This window comes from Molossus molossus, unplaced genomic scaffold, assembly GCF_014108415.1.
Source record: "Molossus molossus isolate mMolMol1 unplaced genomic scaffold, mMolMol1.p scaffold_m16_p_2, whole genome shotgun sequence".
In the NCBI taxonomy this organism is placed as follows: domain Eukaryota; kingdom Metazoa; phylum Chordata; class Mammalia; order Chiroptera; family Molossidae; genus Molossus; species Molossus molossus.
In genome coordinates, this window is record NW_023425355.1 from 33238618 (window position 1) to 33260171 (window position 21554).

Sequence of the window (21554 nt, forward strand, 5' to 3'; positions counted from 1 at the left end):
AAAGCTACTGAAGTAGAAAGGCCAGAAAGTATGTCAGCCGTTAAAATCTAAAACTATAAATTTTCTAGAATTGGCATATAATTCCATATCTCTTGTGTCTCTATGTTCCCTTGCACTTTAGTTTTGTCCTTTGGGGGTTTCCTTTACTTTCTTGCAAGTTCAGCTGTGCATTTACAACGAAATTTGCTGTAATTTATCCAGCAACTTGGTCTTTGCAGGAAAAACACACAAACAGTATTTTAGAATACCTAATCCACCACCCTGTCAGAAACATTTCATTGTATTGCTTATACAATTAAAAACAGTTTATTGCAACCAAATAAAGGGCATTTATGAAAAAAACTTATAGCTAACATCATACTTGATGGTAAAAACTGAATCTTTTCTGCTGGCTTCAAGACCAAGGCAAGGATGTTCATTTCACCGTTTATAATCAACATTGAACTGGAGATTCTAGTCAGAGCATTTTAAGAAGAGGGGTAGGGGAGGAGGAAACTGAGGGGAGGAGGAGGGGGAGGGGCGAAGAAGGGAAAGAAGTGGAAGTGGAAAAAGAAAAGGAGGAAGAGAAGGAAGGAGGGGGGGGGGGAAAGAGGAAAAAAATAAGAAAGGAAATCAGGCCTGGTCAGTGTGACTCAGTGGTTGAGCATCAGCCCATGCATCAAGAGGTTGCTGGTTCAATTACTGGTCAGGGCACATGCCCAGGTTGTGGGGCCGATCCCCAGTGGGGGGCATACAGGAGGAGGCCAATCAATGTTCTCTTTCATTGATGGTTCTGTCTCTCCCTCTCCCTTTCTCTCTCTCTTAAATCAATAAAGAAAAAAATTTTTAAAATAAAGGAAAGAAGGAAGGAAGGAAAGGATGGTCATTCATATTAGAAAGGCAGAATCAAAACTCTCTTTTTTGTTGGCTGCATGTTCATCTATTTAGAAAATCCTATAATTTATCAAAAATGTACTAGAAGTAGTAAGGTTAGTAAGTTTGCAGAATATAAGATCAATATACAAAAAAAAATCAAAAAAACAAAAACTAAATTTCAATATATAAGCATATAAAAATTGGAAAATTAAATTTTAATAATTCCCAGATACAAGGACATCAAAATATATAAAATACTTAGGGATGAATCTAACAAATGATATAAATGACCTGTGCAATATGAAAACTACAAAACACTACTGAGATAAAGTAAAGATTTAAACAAATGGAGAGAGATATCATGATCATAGGCTGAAAGAACCAATATTGTTCGGAAACCAGTTCTCCCAAAATTCATCTATAGAGTATATGAAATTCCATTCAAAATTCTAGCAGACAATTTATTTATTTATTTAATTTGTTTATTTATTTTTGTTACAGATGTTTCTCCTTTTCCCCCCACTGATTTCCCCCCTCTCCTTCCCTCTCAATCTTGTCCCCAGGTTTGTTGTCCATGTCCATTGTTCATGCACACATGCATATAAGTTCTGTGGTTTATCTTTCCCCCACCATCCCCTCTTCTGGGGATTGTCAGTCTGTACCCCACTTCCACATCTCTGGGACTACCCCATTCCTCAGACTGTTATGTTCATTATATTCCACAAATAAGTGAGATCATATGATACTTGTCCTTCTCTGTTTGGCTTGTTTCACTTAGGACAATACTTTCCAGGTCCCTCCATGTCGTCTCAAAGGATAAGAGAACTTTCTTTATTACAGATGCATAGTACTCCATTGTGTATATATACCACTGCTTTTTTATCCATTCGTCTACTGATGGATATTTGGGCTGTTTCCAGATCTTAGCTATTATAAATAGTGCTGCTACAAACATGGGGTACATATATTCTTTCTGATTGGTGTTTCAGGCTTCTTAGGGTATATTCCTAGAAGTGGGATCACTGGGTCAAATGGCAGTTCAATTTTTAATTTTTTGAGGTAATACCATATTGTTTTCTACAGTGGCTGCACCAGTCTGCATTCCCAACAGCAATGTTCTAGAGTCCCATTTTCTCCACACCCTCGCCAACACTTGTTTGATGCTTTGTTGATGGCGGCCATTCTGACAGGTGTGAGGTGATACCTCATTGTTGTTTTAATTTGCATCTCTCTGATGATTAGTGATGTTGAGCATTTCTTCATATGTCTCAGTCACTTGTATGTCCTGTTAGGAGAGGTGTCTATTCAGCTCCTCTGCCCATTTTTTAATTGGGTTCTTTGACTTCCTTTTGTTGAGTTGTATGAGTACTCTATATATTTTGGAAATTAATTCCTTATCTGATATATCATTGTCAATGATGTTCTCCCATACAGTGTGTTGCCTTTCCACTTTGATGGTTGCTTCTTTTGTTGTGCAGAAGCTTTTGAGTTTCATGTAGTCCCATGTGTTCATTTTCTCCTTAGTTTCTGTTGCCTTAGGTGATGTATGAGTGAAAATTCTGCTACGTATGATGTCCGAAATTGTGTTGCCTACATTTTCTTCTAGAATTTTTATGGATTCACAAGTCACATTTACGTCTTTTATCCATTTTGAGTTCATTTTGGTGTATGGTGTAAGTTGATGATCTAGTTTCATTTTTTTGCATGTAGCTGTCTAATTTTGCAAACACCATTTATTAAAGAGGTCGTCTTTACTCCAATGTATGCTCTTGCCACCTTTGTCAATTATTAATTGAGCATATTGCCTTGGGTCCATTTATGGGTAATCTATTCTGTTCCACTGGTCTATATGGCTGTTCTTGTGCCACTACCAAGCTGTTTTGATTACATTCACTTTGTAGTATAACCTGCAATCTGGTATTGTGAACCGACCTACTTTGTCCTTCTTTTTCAAAATTGCTGTGGCTATTTGGGGTCTTTTTTGGTTTCATATGAACTTTTGAAGTATTTGTTCTAATTCTGTGAAATATGTCATTGGTATTTTGATGTGGATTGCATTGAATCTATAAATTGCTTGGGGTAATTTGGACATTTTAATGATGTTACTTCTTTCAATACATGAACAAGGTATGTGCTTCCACTTTTTCATATCTTCCACTCTTTCTTTTTTCAATGTCCAGTAGTTTTCTGCAAATAGGTCCTTTACTTATTTGGTTAAGTTTATTCCTAGGTATCTTAATTTTTTTTGCCGCGATGGTAAATGGGATTGTTTTTTCAGTTTCTCTTTCTATGAGTTCATCATTAGTGTATAAGAATGCCGTCAATTTCTTGACGTTAATTTTGTATCCTGCTACTCTGCCAAATTCATTTATTAAATCTAGTAGATTTTTGATGGAGTCTTTAAGGTTTTCTATGTATAATATCATGTCATCGGCAAATAATGACAGTTTCACTTCCTCTTTTCCAATTTGGATCCCTTTCATTTTTTCTTTATGTCTGATTGCTGTGGCTAAGACTTCCAGTACAATGTTAAATAAGAGAGGTGAAAATGGACATCCCTGTCTTGTTGCTGTTTTTAAGGGAAATGTTTTTAGTTTCTGCCCATTGAGTATGATGTTGACTGTAGGTCTTTCATATATGGCCTTCATTATGTTGAGATATGATTCCTCTATTCCCACATTGCTGAGCGTTTTTATCAGAAATAGTTTCTGGATTTTGTGGAATGCTTTTTTAGCATCCATTGATATGATCATGTGGTTTTTATTCTTCATTTTGTTTATGTGGTGTATCACATTTATTGATTTGTGAATATTGTACCAGCCTTGCATTCCTGCAGTGAATCCCACTTGGTCATGGTGAATAATTTTTTTGATGTATTGCTGGATCTGATTTGCTAGTATTTTGATCAGGATTTTGCCATCTAAGTTCATCAGAGATATTGGCCTGTAGTTTTCTTTGTAGTGTCTTTTTCTGTTTTTGGAATTAGCATTATGCTGGCCTCATAAAACGTGTTTGGAAGGTTTCCTTATTCTTGAATTTTTTGAAATAGTTTGAGGACAATGGGTGTTAGTTCTTTTTTGAATGTTCGATAAAACTCCTCCGTGAAGCCATCTGGGTCTGGGCTTTTGTTTGCTGGGAGAGTCTTGATTACCTCTTCAATTACCTTAGTTGTTATTGGTCTGTTCAAGTTTTCTATCTCTTCCTGGTTACAGTTTTGGGATACTGTTTCTAGAAATTTGTCCATTTCACTTAGATTATTGAATTTGATGCCATATAATTGTTCATAGTAGCTGTTAACGATCTTTTGTATTTTCGTGGTGTCAGTTGTTACTTCTCCTCTTTCATTTCTAATTTTGTGCATTTGGGTTCTCTCTCTTTGTTTCTTAGTGAGTCTAGCTAAGGGTTCATCAATCTTGTTTATCTTTTTAAAAAACCAGCTCTTTGTTTCATTGATCCTTTGAATTGTTTTTGTTTTTGTTTTTTTTTTTTTGGTCTCTATGTCATTTATTTCTGTTCTAATCTTTACTGTTTCCTTCTTTCTACTTGCTCTGGGGTTTTCTTTTTGTTTGCTTTCTAATTCTTTAAGTTGAGAGGTTAGACACTCAATTAGAAATTTATCTTGTTTCTTATTTTGTTTCTTGAGGTAGGCCTGTAGTGCTATGAACTTCCCTCTCAGAACTGCTTTTGCTGCATCACGTAGATTTTGTGTTGTTGTGTGTTCATTTTCATTGGTTTACTGGAAGCTTTTAATTTCTTCCTTGATCTCCGCGGTAACAGATTCATTGTTTAGTAACATGCTTATTAGCCTCCATGTGTTCAAATGTATGTGCATGTTTTTGTTGCAATTGATTTCTAGTTTCATGCCATTGTGATCTGAGAAGATGCTTGATTTGATTTCAATCTTCTTGAACTTGTAGAGATTCAGTTTGTGTACTATCATGTGGTCTATCTTTGAGAATGTCCATGTGCACTTCAGAAGAATGTTAATTCTGTAGTTTTGGGGTGTAATTCTCTGTAGATATCTATTAAATCCATTTGGTCTAGTCTTCATTTAGAGTCTCTGTTTCCTTGCTAATTTTTTGTCTAGAGGATTTATCCAGTGATGTCTTTGGGGTGTTGAAGTCCCCTGGTATTATTATATTGCTTTCGATTTATCCTTAGAAGTCCTCCAGAAGATTTTTAATATATTTTGGTGCTCCTATATTGGGTGCATATATGTTGATCTAGGTTATATCTTCCTGATGAATAGATCCTATCGATATTATGTAGTGGCCTTTTTTGTCTCTAATTACGTTCTTCATTTTGAAATCTATTTTATCAGTTATGAGTATTGCTACCCAGCTTTTTTTTTGCTTTCCATTTGCTTCAAAAATTTTTTCCATCCTTTCACTTTCAACCTATATGAGTCTTTTGTTCTGAGGTGGGTCTCTTGTAAACAACATACAGATGAGTCATGCTTTCTTATCCAATCAGCTACTCTGTGTCTTTTTATCGTAGCATTCAGTCCATTTACATTTAAGGTGATTATTGATCTGTACTTATTTATTGCCATTTTGTTTAGTTTGGTTATATTTTTCTTCCTATTTCTTCTAATAATCACAACAGTCCTTTTAACATTTCTTGTAGTGCTAGTTTTGTGCTAATGTATTCCCTTAGACCTTTTTTGTCTGGGAAGCTCTTTATTCTACCTTCTATTTTGAATGATAGCCTTGCTGAGTAGAGTAGTCTTGGATTCAGATCCTTGTTTTTCATGACCATGATTACTTCATGCCATTCCCTTCTGGCCTGTACTGTTTCTTGTGAGAAGTCAGCTGTGAGCCTTATTGGATCTTCTTTGTAGGTAACCTGCTGCTTATCTCTTACTGCTTTTAGGATTCTCTCTTTGTCTTTAATTTTTGACATTTTGATTACTATGTCTCTTGGTGTGGGCCTGTTTGGGTTCTTCTTACTTAGGGCTCTCTGTGCTTCTTGAACTTGAATGCCTTCTTCCTTCACCAAATTAGGAAAGTTTTCTGTCACTATTTCTTTGAATATATTCTCTAACCCTTGCTCATTTTGTTCTTCTTCGGGGACTCCTATGATGCGAATATTATTACGTACGTTTTCAGTTGTCCCAAAGTCATCTTAAGCTGTCTTCCTGTTTTTTAATCTTTTTTTGTTTATTTGTTTGTTTTTTTTTGGCTTTCTGATTGGTTGATTTTTTTCTACCCTGTCTTCTCTTTTGCTGAACTGGTCCTTGGCTTCCTCTACTGTGCTCTTTAGACCTTCCAATGTGTTCTTTATTTCTGATATGTCACTCTTGATCTCTTCTTGGTGGTTTTTAATTTCAATTGGTTCATTTTCAGTATCTCTACGTCCTTATTCATACTGTTGAGCTTCCTCAAGATCATGGCTCTAAATTCTAGCTCTGTTATCTTGCCTAACTGCTCCATGTTAATATCATCTTCAGTGGAGGTCTCTTGTTCATTCATTCGGCTTTTGTTTTTGTGGTTCACCCTTTTGGCTATCACAGTGGGCTTTGGAGCCTGCCAAATTTTCCCTGTGGGTATTGGTGTTCTGCTGTTTGTGGCTCCCTATCCTGGGTTTAGATGAACGAGGGAGAACCCACATTAAACACCACTATCAAGTCTTACTTTTCTGGTTAGAGTTGCTAGCCCAGGAATGGTACTGTTATACTCTAGTTTTTTGCCTGGAGTCTAGCAGTCCAGATTACTTGAAGAGTTTTGGGTTGTTGATTGAAAAACTCCCTCAGGTGCTCAGCATAAGGGGATTTCCCGAGGGTGGGGCAGATGCTGGTTGTTTGTAATCCTCAATTTCCCTTTCAATGGGTGGGGTTGAATCTCCGAGGGAGGGTCTGCTGCCTCTCCCCAGAGCCCTAGGAAGGAGCAATATGGCCACCGTCCTGCATGGCTGCAATTCAGTAAAAGCTCTGAGCGCCCTCCAAATCCCAAATGTCCCACACAGTTCCAGTCTAGTCTGCCCCCCTCTGCCAGAGCCCAAGGTGAGTGATTGTGGCTATTTTAGCCTCTGTCCCAGCACAGTGCTGTGGAGCCGCTTGGGAGTTTAACCCAAGGGCGCTGTTCACAGCTAAGGCAGCTACCGAGCTGCTGACTGTGGGCTCCCATCCCCCATCCCGCACCTTCCCAATCCTACCAGGATCCAGTCAGTGTCCCTGGTTATATGGTCCTCGAAAGCTGCTTTTCTGTTGTTTTTTCCCATCGATTTGTCTGTGTTTTAGTTGTAATTCCAATTTGGTCCTGGGAAAAGGTCTGTGTAGCTTCCATTCACTCCGCTGCCATTTTGGAATCTCACCTGTTCTTCTTTTTCAAGATTGTTGTGGCTATTCCAGGTCTTTTCTGTTTCCATGTGAACTTTTGGAGTGTTTGTTCTAGTTCTGTGAAGAATGTCATTGGTATTTTGATGGGGATTGCATTGAATGTATAGTTTGCTTTGGGTAATATGGACATTTTAATTCTTCCAATCCATGAACAAGGCATATGCTTCCACTTTTTTATATCTTCCTCTATTTCTTTTTTTAATGACCTGTAGTTTTCTGTGAAGAGATCCTTTACTTCTTGTTTAAGTTAATTCCTAGGTATCTTAATTTTTTTGCTGTGATGGTAAATGTGATTGTCTTTTTAGTTTTTCTTTCCGTGATTTTATCTTTGGTGTATAAGAATGCCGTCAATTTCTTGATGTTAATTTTGTATCCTGCTACTTTGCCAAATTCATTTATTAAGTTTAGTAGATTTTTTATGGAGTCTTTAGGGTTTTCTACGTATAATATCATGTCATCTGCAAATAATGACAGTTTCACTTCCTCCTTTCCAATTTGGATCCCCTTTATTTTTTCTTCATGTCTTATTGCTGTCGCTAAGATTTACAGTACTATGTTAAATAGAGTGGCGAAAGTGGGCATCCTTGTCTTGTTCCCGTTCTTAAGGGACATGTTAAATATTTGCCCATTGAGTATGATGTTGGTTGTAGGTTTTTCATATATGACCTTTATTATGTTGAGATATGATCCCTCGATTTTCACATTGCTGAGCAATTTAATCAGAAATGGGTGCTGGATTTTGTCAAATGCTTTTTAGCATCTATTGCTATGATCATATGGTTTTTATCTTTTTGTTTGATTGTTTATGTGGTGTATCACATTTATTGATTTGCAAATATTGTACCATCCTTGCATGCCTGGTATGAAACCCAGCTGGTCATGATAAATAATTTTTTGATGTATTGCTGGATGTGATTTGTAAATATTTTGTTAAGAATTTTGGCCTCTGTGTTCATCAGGGATACTGGACTGTAGTTTTCTTTCTTTGTAGTGTCTTTATTTGCTTTTGGAATTAGGATTATGCTGTCCTCATAAAATGAGTTTAGAAGTGTTCCATCTTCTTGGATTTTTTGAAATAGTTTGAGGAGAATGAGTATTAGATATTCTTTGAATGTTTGGTAAAATCCCCTCGTGAAGCCATCCAGGCCTGGGCTTTTGTTTGCTAGGAGAGTCTTGATTATATCATCAATTTCCTTTGTTGTTATTGGTATGTTCAAGTTTTCTATCTCTTCCTCGTTTGGTTTTGGAAGGCTGTGTGTTTCTAGAAATATGTCCATTTCTCTTAGATTGTTTAATTTGTTGGCGTATAAATGTTCATAGTATATTTGGATGATCCTTTGTATTTCTGTGTTGTCGGTTGTTAGTTCTCCTCTTTCATTTCTGATTTGGCTTATTTGTTTCTTGGTGAGTCTGGCTAAAAATCTGTCGGTCTTGTTTATCTTTTCAAAGAACCAGCTTTATGTGTTATTGATCCTTTGAATTGTTTTTTTAGTCTCTATGTGGTTTATTTCTGCTTTGACCTTTACTGTTTCCTTCCTCCTATGAGCTCTGTGTTTATCTTTATGTTTCCTTTCTAGCTCCTTAAGTCATAGGGTTGGAAAGTCAATTAGAAATTTTTCTTGTTTCTTGAGGTAGGCCTGCAATGCTATGAACTTCCCTTCAGGACTGCTTTCACTGTGTCCCATAGATTTTGTGTTGTTGTGTGTTCATTTTCTTGGTTTCCAGGTAATTTTTAATTTCTTCCCTGATCTTGTTAGTTATTTGTTGTTTAATAACATGCTCTTTAGCCTCAAGTTTCTGAATGTTTTTGTGTGTTTTTATTGTAATTGAATTCCAGTTCCATGCCACTGTAGTCTGAGATATGCTTAATATGATTTCAATTTTCTTGAATTTGTAGAGACTTGCTTTGTGTCCTAACATGTGGTCTCTCTTTGAGAATGACCCATGTGCACTTGAGAAGAATGTATATTCTGCAGCTTTGGGGTGAAATGTTCTGTAAATATCAATGAAGTCCAATTAATCTAGTTTGTCTTGTAAGAACTCTGTGTCCTTGTTAATTTTTTCTTGAAGATATATGCAGTGGTGTCAGTGGCATGTTAAAGTCACCCACTATGATTGTGTTGTTATTGATCTCTCCCTTGAAGTCCTCCAGAAGTTTTTAAATATATTTTGTTGCTCTCATATTTGGTGCGTATATGTTTACCAGGGTTATATCCTCTTGTTGGATCGCTTCTTTTAATATTATGTAGTGACCTTCTCTGTCTCTTATTATGGCCCTCATTTTGAAGTCTGTCTTGTAAGGTATGAATATTGGTACACCAGCTTTTTCTTCATTTCCATTTGTTTGGAATTTTTTTTTTCCATCCCTTCACTTTCATCCTGTGTGAGTCTTTTGTTGTGAGTTGGGTCTCTTGTAGACAGCATATATATGGGTCTTGTTTTCTTATCCACTCAGCTACCCTATGTTTTTTTATTGGAACATTTAAGTCATTTACATTTGAGGTAATTATTAATAGATAGTTATTTGTTGCCATTTTAATTTTATGTCTGTGTTCCTCTTTCTCTCTCTCTCTCTCTCTCTCTCTCTCTCTCTCTCTCATTCCTTCTGCTTCTTACAACAGTCCCTTCAGCATTTCTTGCAGTTCTGGTTTGGTAGCGGTATATTCCTTTTGCTTTTTTTTTTTTTTTTTTTTTAATCTGTGAAGCTCTTTATTTCTCCTTCAATTTTGAATGATAGCCTTGCTGGATAGAGTAGTTTTGGATTCAAGCCCTTGTCTTGCCTTACTTTGTATACTTCATGCCACTCCATTCTGGCCTGCATCATTTCTATTGAGAAATCAGCTGACAGTCTAATGGGAGCTTCCTGGTAGGTAACTTTCTGTCTCTCTCTTGCTTCCTTTAAGATTCTTTCTTTGTCTTTAATGGTTGCCATTTTAATTATACTGTGTCTAGCTGTGGGTCTTCTGGCATTCATCTTGCTTGGGACTCTCCGTGTTTCCTGAAGTTGTGTGACTTTTTCCTTCACCAGTTCAGGAAAGGTTTCTGGTATTATTTCTTTAAATGGGTTCTCTGTTTCTTTCTCTGATTCTTGTCCTTCCAGTATCCCTATAATGTGAATGTTGTCCCACAGCTCCCTTAAATTTTCCTCCTGCTTTTAATTTTTTTTTTTTTTTCAATTTCTGCTCTATTGGAGTGTTTTCCTCTACCTTGTCTTCTAAGTTGTTAATTCAACCTTCAGCTTCTTCTAATCTACTATTAAACCCTTCTAAGGTATTTTTCATAACAGCTATATCATTCTTTATTTCCTCTTGATTTTTACGCATAGCTTCTACCTCTTTTTTTAAGCTGAAGTAGTTCTTAGTGTGTTCTTCATAATTCTTATTAAGTTTCTTGTAGTTCTCACCAAATTGTTTGAACAGCCTTAAAATCATTGCTTTGAATTCTTTATCTGACAAGTTGCTGTCTTCCATTTCCTGTAGTTCCTTTTCTGGTAATTCCTCTTTTTCTTTTCTTTGGGTGTTGTATCTTTGTCTCTCCATTTTAGCCGTCTGGTAGCTCTAGACCTGCTGAGGGATGTTTGGATGTATATGCAGCTCACTGTATATCTAATAAGGCTACTATGCCTTCCAGACTGTTTTGTTGTGTGTCACTTCTTGCCTTTTGTGGATCCTGGAGGATTGACTACTGGGGGCTGCTATGGGTGTGTCTTGGTAGGTGCTGCTACTGGATCACGTGGGCCCCTCTGGAGCTGTTTCCCTAGCTGGTCGCTGGTGCCACCTGCAGCTGTATAGCTCAGGCCCTGTTGGAGCCATGCTCCCTGCCCATACTGTGGGCAGCTGGATCGCATAATCCCTTTAAAGACCTGACTCCACACCTATATTGGGGGTATCTGTGTCTCACAGGCCTCTCTGGTGCCACAGAACCTACAGGTCCCGTGAGCAGTTGAATCACACAGTCCCTTTGGAGACCTGGTTCTACCCCTATCTTGTGGGCTGCTGGGTCACACAGACCTCTGTGGTGCCCCAGCATCCTGCAGGTACTTAGGGTAGCTGGATCACACAGGTTCCTTTGGGGCTCTGCTTTCCCACTGCTCTTGTGGGCTGCTGGGTAGCACAGGCCTCTGTGGAGCCCCTGGTCCTGCCGCTGGTGGTTGGGTAGTGCTGCTGTGCTCCTTGTGGCACAGGGAGAGGTGCCCTGGAGTGCCGCTTACTGTGGTAGCCCGCTCCTCCCTGTCAACAGCATAGGAATCTTCTGCTCTGCATCTCTGCACTGAACAAGTTTGGTCATGCACCTTCACATCCACTCACACTCTCTCACACACTAGTTAACTCTCTCACACACTCACCCTCCCTCCAGTCCTGCCCGCTGCCATCTTTCCTTTCATAACATATCTCACCAAGAATATTCTTAAAGGAGATTCCAAAAATGGCAGCAGATTGAGTGGAAGCTACACTGACCTTTTCCCAGGACCAAACTGCAATTACAATTAAAATATATAAAAATTATACTAAATAACCAACTGAAGACTAGCTGGAAAGAACTTTTATTACCAAGTATGTAAAGAGAAGCCCACATCAAGTCTGGTAGGAAATGTGGAGGCACAAGAAGGATGGCTGGGCTCTCACAGGCAGCTAATGAAGTTCTGAAGGGATATCACAGTTGTGGGAGGTTCCCCCTGAAAAGTCTGGAGTCTAAATCCCAAACTGGGCTGCCTAGCCTAGAGCAATTGAACCAGAAAAGGTGACTATATAATAACTGGATGTGAAAAGCACTAGATGTACTGAATGGCACAGAGGGAAAACTGGAAACACAATAAACCTCTTGAAGGTCTAATGCACTAAATGTCATTGGCAACCACTCACCGTGAGCTCCATCAGAGGAAGGGCAGAATTGACTAGGGCTATGTGTGGATACTCTGGTGTTTGTGGATCTGGAAAGAGAGCTGTTAAGGCCTCTGCCTGTATCCCTGTGCTGAAACATTACACCACATCACAGAAGCCATCTTTCTCAATCAGAGTTCTTCCACCAAGGAGAACTTTAGCCAAGGGAGAATCAATAGCCACACCTGTTAGAATTTCTTTCACCTGCCTACTGGATGGAGTTTATGTCTAGATGAGGACTACAAGCTGAGGCTCATTAAGTGATGAGACTAACAGTTACCCTGCAAGCAGAGGCAGATCTCTGAGTGCTATGAGAATTTGCCTGGCCCACAGACTCTGGGGTTCATTCCTCTCGGGAGAGAGCTGCGAAGTTCACAGCCTGAATCCCTGTGCTAAGTAATTACCCCATGGTGCAGAAGCCATCTTTTCTCAGAGTTTTCTCATCAAAGCAGCTTTTTCCCATCAAAGTTTGGGGGGAAGCAGTTGCTCCACCCATTGGAAATTATTTCATCCTGCCCACTTGGTGGAGTTTATGTCTAGATGAAGACTACAACCTGAGACTCATTAAGTAACTGAGACTAATAGTCACCCTGCAGGCAGAGGCAGATCTCTGGGTACTTTGAGTCTTTTCCTGGCCCACAACTCGGCCCCAAGAAAGTAAAACCAGACCTTGGAGTTCAGCGTGATCCTTTCCATAGACATCCAGTCCTGGCAGAGGGTGCCAGAAACTGCATATCATTGATATCCACGGGGAGGTGAAATGCACTTTACATGATAAGAAACTGCACAACAGCCTGCTAGATATGTTGGGGATAGGTATCACTGTCATCTAACCAGAGGGTTGAGCCCATGCACACAAGGAACATTAATATAGCATCCAGGTCTGGTGATCAGAGAGACTGTGCCACTAGATCCCACACGTCACCTACTATATAAGACCACACTATCCAGATTGGGAGTCATAGCAGACCTACCTAATATATAGAAACAGGCAGCCAAAATGTTGAAACAAAGAAACAAGCCCCAAATGAAAGAAAGAAAATATTTGTTCAGAAGAAGGGCAAAGTGAAATGGAGATCATCAATTTATCAGATACAGAGGTCAGAGTAATAATTATAAGGGTGCTCAACAGCATTAGAAAAGACATAGAAATGATGAAAAATCACCAACTAAAAATAAAAAGCAACCAATCAGAAATGAAGAATGATGTAGCAGAAATAAAGAATACACTGGAAGGAATAAACAGCAGATTACAGAAAGCCAAGGATTATATCTGTGAATTAGAAGACAGAATAGAAAAAAACTCACTCAATCAGAGAACCAGAAAGAAAAAATAAAAAAATAAAAACTAGGAGGACAGTTTAAGAGAGCTGTGGGACAACGTGAAGCATAATAACATCTGCATAATAAGAGAATAAGAAAAAGAAAGTGAGCAAGAATTAGAGAACCTGGTTGAAGAAATAGTGGCAGAAAATTTTCCTAGCATGGTGAAGGAGAAATTCACATAATTTCAGGAAGCACAGAGAGTCCTGAGGAAGAATCCAAAGAGGTCCACACCAAAACACATCATATTTAAAATGCCAAAAATTAAAGACAAAAAGAGAATCTTAAACACAGCAAGAGGAAAGAAACAGGTTACCTACATAAGAGCACCACAGGGCTGTCAGTTGATTTATCAACAAAAACATTAGAGGCCAGAAGGGAATGGTATGAACTATTCAAGATAATAAAAAAACAGGGGTCTGTAACCAAGACTACTCTATCCAGCAAGGCTATTATTCAAAATAGAAGGTGAAAGAGCTTCCCAGACAAAAATTAAAAAAAAAAAAAAAAGGCTAAAGGAATTTATTACCATCAAACCAGCATAGTAAGAAAAGTTAAAGGGATAGCAATTATAATAGGAAGAGAAAGAAACATAGGTATAATGAATAAAAATGACAATAAATAAGTACCTATCAACAATAACCTTAAATGTAAAGGAATTAAATGATCCAATCAAAAGACATAGGTTAGTAGAATGGGTAAGAAAGCATGACCTATATATATGCTGTCAACAAGAGAACCACCTAAGAACAAAAGAATCATGCAGGATGAAAGTGAAGGGATGGAAAAAAATTTTGAGGCAAAAGAAAACAACAAAAAAAGCTGGGGTAGACAGCGTCCGCATGGAGAGCCACCCGCTACTCCCGCCAGGTGGCTGCTGGGACCCGAAGGCTCGCCCGCCCAGGGCCCGCTGGGGGAGGGGGGGCGGGCCCGCTCGCACCCCCGGGGCCCGCTCCCCTCGCGACCCCCGCCCGGCGCATGGCTCCATGAAGCAGGAAGAGGCCGAGCGCTAGAGGCCCTGTCCACCCCTTCTGCTCCTGGCCCAGCAGAACAGGAATAGGAAGAAGGAATGGACTCGGAAGGAAGAAAATTCATTTCAGAGACAAAATAGCTCCCCTCCTCTGTTCTAGCTGTTCCCCTGGCAATACAAACTTTCTGCTTTCAGGTTCTGTAGCATTTCAGACTCGAGCACTGAATCAGGATGGGAAAAAGACGTTATGTTCCTCCACTCGAGCCCAAGTTGGCAGCAGGCTGTTGTGAGGTCAAGAAGCCCAAGCTGTCTGGAAGCAGAACACACACTCACGGGAACCAGTCCATAAGTGTCCCTGGCTCTAGTTCAGGACCTCTTCAAAACCACCAGCATGTGGATGGCAGCAGTGGTCGGGAGAATGTGCCGGACTTAACTCTGGGACCTAGAAAATCCCATTACACGCATGAATCCCGCATCGGGGGCTCTGAGCCCTCTGCCACGACCCAATGGAACTGCCAACACCACCAAAAATCTGGTGGTGACTGCAGAGATGTGCTGCTACTGCTTTGACGTCCTCTACTGTCACCTCTATGGCTTCCCACAGCCGCGACTTCCTAGGTTCACCAATGACCCCTATCCGCTCTTTGTGACATGGAAGACAGGGCGGGACAAGCGGCTTCGTGGCTGCATTGGGACCTTCTCAGCCAAGAATCTTCACTCAGGACTCAGGGAATACACGTTAACCAGTGCACTTAAGGACAGCCGCCCCCCCCACCCCCCCACCCACCCACCCGAGAGGAGCTGCCTAAACTTTCCTGCTCTGTCTCCCTCCTCACTAACTTCCAGGGTGCCAGTGATTAGCTGGACTGGGAGGTAGGGGTCCATGGGATTCGAATTGAAATCCTCAATGAAAAAGGTGTCAAACGTACAGCCACATATTTACCTGAGGTTGCTAAGGAACAAGACTGTGACCAGATCCAGACAATAGACTCCTTACTCAGGAAAGGCGGCTTCAAGGCTCCCATCACCAGTTAATTCAGTAAAACGATCAAACTCACCAGGTACCGGAGTGAGAAGGTGACGATCATTATGCAGAATATATTACTTCTCGACAACACTGTTTCCAGAACGGCACTCTCTATGCCCCACCCCTCTACAATCATTACTCCTGACACAGGGCTGCATGACCAGCCCCACCCCCCTGTGGCCACCAATGGCTATGACATCATTGGAGCAGATGCCTCGTCCTCCTGGTCCAGTTAAGTCTATTACTGCACCATTTTGTGACGCCAGCTTCCGTTGCCAAGTCTGCCTCCAGCTGGCTCGGGGGTGGGTGGAGGGACTGGTTAGATAGAATGAAACAGAACTTGAGGGGCCCAAGCCTTATCTCAGCCTTTCCTCATTATGGGGTTCCGTTGGATTGGGGCTCCTCCATGATGAGAGAGAATTGCCTTGTGGGTGCAGAAGACCCTCCGCGTGCACGTGATCACCTCTTGTTGGCCACACAGTGGAAGTTGGAGTCGTGGTTTCTGAAGGCTTACCCCACATACACCCTCACAGCCTCCCCAGATCAAGTAGGTGTTCCCTTGGCAGTCTGGGCAACGGAGACCAACAAGAAACATTTTTAGGTTGTTTTAAATTCCTTTTTTAAAATTCCAGTTTATTGCATACCAACAGTTGATTACAACTTCCATGCTTCATAAGTGGACGCCATGTCAGGGTTGAACGTGGGCACCGTGAGTGCTTGGAGGCTCCCGGACAGAGACCCACCTTAAGATCGAAAGCCCTTTGGATGGCGTGGCAGATCTCATTGCTCAGTCCGCCTGGAGGTTTACTCTCAACTGCTCTCGGTTGGAATTTCTGGCACTCTTCTTGCATTGCATCTCCTGGTACTGAACAGAGCTCTGGTGTGCCTACTGAGGAAAGAGCTGGGATGCCTGCAGGAGAGCCTGGCGTCATTGCAGCACAGTGTGAAAGGAGAGACCCCTTCCTTGCCACCCGGCTACCTCACTCCTCTGCTGGTAGCAGTGCCTACAGCTGCCTCTAGGTTCACAGGAGATGTAGATGTTTGACAAGCGCCTAGGTTGGGCTTTAGAAAGATACATTGTCACAGGAGAGAATCCAGGGTCTCCAAGCTGTTTTTTTCTTTTCTGGCAAACATTTTTGAGGAACTTAAAAGCAAAGGGGTTCCTTTTTCTAGTTTCCCTGTAGAAGTGAGAAGACAATTGATGATTCAGTCCTTTACAGGACTTGAGAACAAAGCTGTGTAATTAAACAAGGTGAATCGTTATCTTGCCTAATATGCTGGGAACCCTCACCTCACCAGGGCAGAGTTCCAAATAGCGCACTTTATTCTAGGTCATTCAGTTTTTCATGTGGCACATTTGCCGTTGTTGCTGACTCTAGCTGTCAGCAAGTTTCTCTTCTCTCTCACCTATTCTTCACTTGTTTGGTAGCAAAGTTATAGAAGTTGAGGACTTAGAAGATGCTTTGGAAACATTGTCACATTGGCACTGCTGAAAGTATTCACAGGAAGAGGTGGCCAGCTGGGAAGAAAGACCCTCAGGGTGATACACTGGTTTTCAGCAACATGCTTAGAGAACTATTGAAGTGGATTAGATGTCAACCTTGTGGACACAATGTTTTTATTTAATTTATTTTTTAAAGTTTATGTGATGATGGTGTGGCTTTTCAGAATGGGCAGATAGAGAGTCAAGTCAAAAGATCTTTCAAGTTTTCCTCTGCCAGGCATTGGGGGTTGGAGGTGGGCAAGGACACAGTCTAAGAAATGACACCTGCTATTATAGGTATTGATGTCCCATTTCTTAGAAGAGACAAATAAAGATGGGCAGATTTGCTTGGCATCATCCTCTGTCCGTGAGACTGTGGAGTGCAGGGGCCGTGGGCCATACCAGCCTGCCAGGCCAATTGCTTTCTCACACCCTGCCACTTCCCTTGCAGAGGAATGAAAGAACTATTGCAGATGAAGGGGTCGTTTCATGATTTCTTGCTGCTGAGAATAATAAATGTCCTGTTACATATGCGAGGACAGTTACTTTCAGGTGCCACGAACTGATGTCGGGTGGTCCATTGGGACTAAACCACCCACCTTCAGTTTGTACAACAGTATTGCTATATAGGGCTACACTTCATTACTGTTTATGTGTTCCATGTTAAAAGTTGTTTAATTTCTAAAGATTAAAAAAAGCAAAAAAATTGGTGCTAAATTTTACCCCTGAGCATGCTCAGTGAAACTGGTCATGCAAGCATTTACAGTGCCATGCTCTTCAAGCCTTTGTACAAATGTTGCCCCACTTGTCTTCCCCAATGTATAGTGTGTTACTTTATTTTATTTTATTGAGGGTGGGGTAGGAGACCTACCATTTAAGAAAATGAACAGAAAATTTGAACCCACAAAATGAGGAGGAGTGGGATGAATGCACAGGAACCAGGCTGGTCATGCCCAGCACCATGCAGTGGGCTCTGGTCTTGTGAAGCCTTACCCTGCACATCCCCTCACACTCCATACCGGTCCAGCAGTGCAGGTACTCTAGTTCCTCTTGCTTGTCAAGGGGACTCAAGTTGACCAAGGGAAATTTGGCCCTGTCAAGAATGGCACTGTCATGGGGCCTTATCAGGAAGCAGTATGGAAGTGTGTGGTCATGGTCACCTCATGAAAATGGGTGGCTGGTGGCTCTCAGGAAGAATACTAAGTCTGGATCATTCGTGTGGCGGCTTTGCGTAGGGGAATGGTGGCTCCGAACCAGAACTGACTGCCTTCCACATACTTGACCAATGAAGCGATGAGGGCCAGTGCATGTGTGAGTGGTAGGTGTAAAGAGAAGGAATGTTTTTCCTTGGTGTCTTGTTTGTCCTTGGGCTGCTCAAGCTGAACAGTAGGTGACTGCTGTTTTCCAGCAACTGATCCAATTTGGCTGGTTTGGTTCAGAGTTTGTTTCATCCCTAGCTGTGAGTGCCTTTTGGTCTGGAAAGTTAGCTTGTCTCATAATACCCACAGATAGGACATTCTGTAATTACGAATTGTGTTTGTTTCACATTAAAAGAGAATTCCTGATCACTAAAAAAAAAAAAAAAAAAAAGCTGGGGTTGTAATATTTATATCTGATAAAATAAGACTTCAAAATGGAGGCAATGACAATAGACAAAGAAGGTCACTACATAATATTAACATATTGATCCAACAGGAGAATGTAACACTGGTAAATATATATGCATCCAATATAGATACACCAAAATATATTTAAAATGTATGGAGGACTTCAAGGATATCAATAGCAATACAATCATGGTAGGAGATTTTAATACCCCACGGACATCACTGGATAGATCTTCTAAACAAGGAATCAACAAAGAAACAAAGACCTTAAGCAGCACACTAGGTCAGATGGATTTAATTGATATCTAAAGAATATTTCACCACACTGCTGTAGAATTCTCATTCTTTTCTGGTACATATGGGACATTCTCAAAGATAGATCACCTGTTAGGACACAAACTAAGTCTTTACAAGTTCAAGAAAATTGAAATCATATCAACCATCATCTGAGATCACAATGCAATGAAACTAAAAATTAATTACAATAAAAACACTCAAAAAATTCAAACACATGGAAGCTAAAGAGCATGTTATTGAACAATGAATAGATTACCAATAAGATCAAGAAAGAAATAAAAAACCTACTGGAAACTAATGAAAATGAACATATAACACAAAATCTATAAGACATAGCAAAACTGATCCTGAGAGGGAAGGCCAACCTCAAGACACAAGGCCGCCGTAAAAGAAGAGATGAGGGACAGAAGAGCAAAGTAGTTAGAGCACAGTTTTCTCGGAACACCGTTCATGGTGTAGGTTCCAGGTGTTTGAACTCCATTACTTTCAGTTTGTCCCTTTGAAGTCACTTCTGCTTTTGGGCGGACACAAGCCAAACCTGTGGCGGGAGTTGGAGATTCTTCAGCAAATACACCAGTGTTGCTTATCAAGAGAATTGCTTAGAAAATGAGATCTGGGAAAGAAAAAAAAAATGGCGGCGGAGTGAATGGAACAACACAGACCATCTCCCAGGACCAAATTGGATTTACAACGAAAATAAAGACAAATTGTCAGGAAGGAGCAACCGAAAGGAAGCCTGGAGGACCACATAACCAGGGACACTGACTCAATCCAGGTAGGCTTGCAAGGATGCGAGAGGGGGCTGGCAGCCCACAGTCCACAGCAGCCTGGGCTGGGACCAGGGGGATCCGCAGGAAGCTGCCACCGCCTCGGCTGTGTGCTAAACCCTCAGCTGGTGCCGCACAGACTCGGCGGGAAACTGCTGCCTCCTCGAATCGTGGGTAATTCCTGCGAACTTGGCTGAGTGCTACGCCCTTAACTGGTGCGGCAGACTCGGCCACCCTTAGCTGGGAGCAGCGCCCTTGGGTTAAAAGGCTCAGGTGGCTCCATGACAGAGTCTGGACAGAGGCTAAATTGGCAGCAGCCACTCACCTTGGGCTCCGGCAGAGGGAAGGCAGACCTGACTAGAACTGTGTGGGGACACTCGGGATTTGGAGGGTACTCAGATCTTTGGCTGAGTGCAGCCGCCACGCAGGACTGTGGTCATCTTATCCTTCCCAGGGCCCTGGGGAGAGGTGGCAGCCCCTCCCTCAGAGATTCAACCCCACCTGGTGGCCTATGAAATGCTAATTGAGGCCTATTAACAACCAGAAGTTGCCACGCCCTCAGGAAATCCTCTTATACTGAGCACCTGAGGGAGTTTTTCAGGCAACTCAGAAACCAAGGTTCTTCAGGTGACCTCTACTAATAGCCTCCAGGCAAAAAAAAGCTAGACGAAAGTTAAGACTTGACAGTGGTGGGTAAAGTGGGTCTTCCCTGCCTCATCCAAACCAGGAGAGGGAGCCACAAACAGCAGAACACCAACACCCACAGGGAAAATTTGGCAGACTCCAAAGCCCACTGTGGTAGCCAAAATGGTGAAACACAGAAACAAAAGCCAAATGAAAGAACAAGAGACTTCTACTGAAGATGAGATAAATGAGGTGCAGTTAAGCAAGTTAACAGAACTAGAATTCAGAGCCATGATCTTGAGGAAGCTCAACAGCATGTGTAAGGACATGAGCACCATGAGTAAAGACATAGAAATGTTGAAAATCAACCAGTTGGAAATTAAAAACGACATATCAGAAATGGAAAAACACATTGCAAGGTCTAAAAAGCAGAGTAGAGGAAGCTGAGGAACAGATCAGTGAATTAGAAGACAGGGTAGAAAAAATCAACCAATCAGAAAACCAAAAGGAAAAAAAGATTAAAAAACAGGAAGACAGTTTAAGAGAACTGTGGGACAACTTGAAACGTAATAATATTTGCATCATAGGAGTCCCCGGAGAAGAAGAAAATGAACAGCGGTTAGAAAATATATTTGAAGAAATAGTGACAGAAAACTTTCTTAATTGGTGAGGGAAGAAGGCATTCAAGTTCAAGAAGCACAGAGAGCCCCAAGTAAGAAGAACTCAAACAGGATCACAACAAGACACATAGTAATCAAACTGCCAAAAATTAAAGACAAAGAGAGAATCCTAAATGTAGCAAGAGATAAGCTACAGGTTACCTACAAAGGAAACCCCATAAGGCTTTCAGCTGACTTCTCACAAGAAACAGAACAGGCCAGAAGGGAATGGCATGAAGTAATCAAGATCATAAAAAACAAGGATCTGAATTCAAGATTACTCTACCCAGAAAGGCTATCATTCAAAATGGAAGGTCAAATAAAGAGCTTCCCAGACAAAAAAAAAAGGCTAAGGGAATACATTATCACCAAACCAGCACTGTAAGAAATGTTAAAATTACTGCTTTAATTAGCAGGAGAAATGGGAAGAAAAATAGAACCTCACTAAACAAAAATGGCAATAAATATGTACATATCAATAATAACCTTAAATGTAAATGGATTGAATGCTCCCATAAAAAGACACAGAGTAGCTGACTGAATAAGAAAGCATGACTCATCTATATGTTGTTTACAAGAGACCCACCTCACAACAAAAGACTCACATAGATTAAAAGTGAAGGGATGGAAAAAAACCTTCCAAGCAAACGGAAAGGAAAAAAAAATCTGGGGTAGCAATACTCATATCTGATAAAATAGACTTCAAAATGAAGGCCATAACTAGA

The 21554-nt window shown here is 40.8% G+C and overlaps 1 pseudogene; it reads left to right on the top strand.

Moving 5' to 3' along the window:
- The first annotated feature begins 14493 nt into the window (after positions 1–14493).
- Positions 14494–15537, top strand: LOC118636363 (annotated as a pseudogene).
- The last annotated feature ends 6017 nt before the right edge of the window (positions 15538–21554 follow it).